This window comes from Octopus bimaculoides, chromosome 25 (assembly GCF_001194135.2).
Source record: "Octopus bimaculoides isolate UCB-OBI-ISO-001 chromosome 25, ASM119413v2, whole genome shotgun sequence".
Lineage (NCBI taxonomy): Eukaryota > Metazoa > Mollusca > Cephalopoda > Octopoda > Octopodidae > Octopus > Octopus bimaculoides.
Window position 1 is genome coordinate 12,598,124 of NC_069005.1, and position 2,182 is coordinate 12,600,305.

The following is a 2,182-nucleotide window of genomic DNA, read 5'->3' on the forward strand; positions in this document are numbered from 1 at the left end:
TATATATGTATACATACATATATCTATGTATGTGTGTGTGAATGTGTATGTATGTGCATGTGTGTATGTGTGTATGCGTGTGTGTATGCATACATGTATATTTCTCCCATTTCTCTCAATCCCCTCCAATTCTTCCGCACATCGTTTCATTTTATGCGATACCTCCAAACTTATTTTAAAATCTCTGCATGTATTATTATTATTATTATTATTATTATTATTATTATTATTATTACTATTATCATTATTATTCAGGTCACTGCTCGGAATCGAACTCGGAATCTTGGGGTTAGTAGCCCGAGCTCTTAACCACTACGCCATATGCCCGTGGACATATGGCGTAGTTGTTCTCATACCTTAGGAATGAGAACCCACGTTCGAAATTCCCAAAAGACACCTGATGAAGGCTGGAGGGTATATCAGCCGAAATGGTGTGTTAACAAATAAAATGAGGACAAATATCCGTCAAATGTAAATAATGTACATAATTCTTCATCTCTTAAATATAGAACTGCATTTCTTTCGGTGTTCTGAGTTCAAATCCCTCCGAGTCATCTTTGTCCGCTCCATAAAGCACTGGTCTAACCCTCAATCAAAGAGCATATTACAAGACATGTTAACCAAAAGAGACACTGGGGAAAAAGAAAATCGTTATAGTGTATTCTGGCTGTATGCACTCATTAATTTAAATTTTCACATGAAAGTAACTTAACAGCAATACGAAATATATTTACAGATACATAATAGAATATTGGCGTTTATGCATGTATAATGGAATATTGATTATGTAGACCTACCATCAAAGAGTTACCTGTCGTGATCAATTAGTTATTAGTTTTGTCTTATAATGTAAGTTAGATATACATTATCGAATGTGATAATAGATTATTGATTTCAAATATAAGAACGGGATAAAAAATTTGTATTGGAAAATAAAGTGTTATTATAAAACAACGTTTAGATTTAGTGAGCGTGGGCTTTCGGATGGTTTGATCGAAAGTAAGCGGCTGTGTAAAAACCTTTGCTAGTTTACTGTGAGCGTTGTGATGTACACGGCTAAAGATTTTATTGCGTAGCTGCGAAATAATCTTTTCTACTATAATCAGAAGGCCTGAAATATTGAGGGAGAGGGTTAGTCTATTACATCGACCCCAGTACTCAACTGGCACTTATTTTATCGACACCAAAAGGTTGAAAAGCAAAGTCGACCACGGTACAAATTTGAAATCAGAACGTAAAGAGGGACGAAATGCCGCTGAGCATTTTACCCGGCGGGCTAACGATTCTGACAGCTCGCCAGCTGCGAAATAATATATGTGAGAAAATATGGGATGGCAAGGAATCGCAGAAAACAACCGTTTTGATGAAAAGCACATGGCGTAAGAATTCGTGTAATGTTTGGAGAGTGGGACGGATGTGGAAAAAATATGGTTTTGTAAAGAATAGCTCGAATGAGTCAAGAAGGTCTGTGGTCGGGTCGAAGGGAGAGATATTTATGGTAGCTGCATATCAGGAATCATGTTAGAGACAGAACCGAACCATGAGCCATAGCAACATTGACACAGAGAAGATCAGTGAATAGTCTGTCAATACTTACACGATAATGTTATATAACAGAGAATCAGCAATCGAAGGAGAAATAGACAAATGAGTGTCCATAGGAGACTAGTTCTGCCAATAGAAAATCTTCGCTGCAACAACTTCCCTTTCTCTAAATTTCACCTGGATAAGAATCTACAGAATTGCATAAAAGAATAGGTCATGCGAAGAACTGATTTTACAAAAGACGTAGTGATGTTTGTTTAGGATGGAAAATGATTCAAGATGCTTGACAAGTTTGCTGATACTGGCTGTCTTCATCTCATTCGAGATATTAAGCGTGAGAGCACTAGAATGATAGTTGATAGAGTTCAGATAAGCTGCAATTCTTTGACAATGGAACACAAAGTAGCGTGTTGTTATAGGTTGCAATACATATTCTTGTATAACACCAGAGAGATGAAGAAAGAGAGAGAAAAGAAGGAAGAAAGGCAGAGTGTGCGCGCTTATGAAGAAGGGAGAGTATTGCATGAATGTAATGGAGGGATCATTGTGAACTGCGGTTGATTTTTTCAGTTGATACTTTAGAAGTTAGCGTCTTTGTGTGCAAAGTGAGTATGCATGTGTATATTTATATAAAATC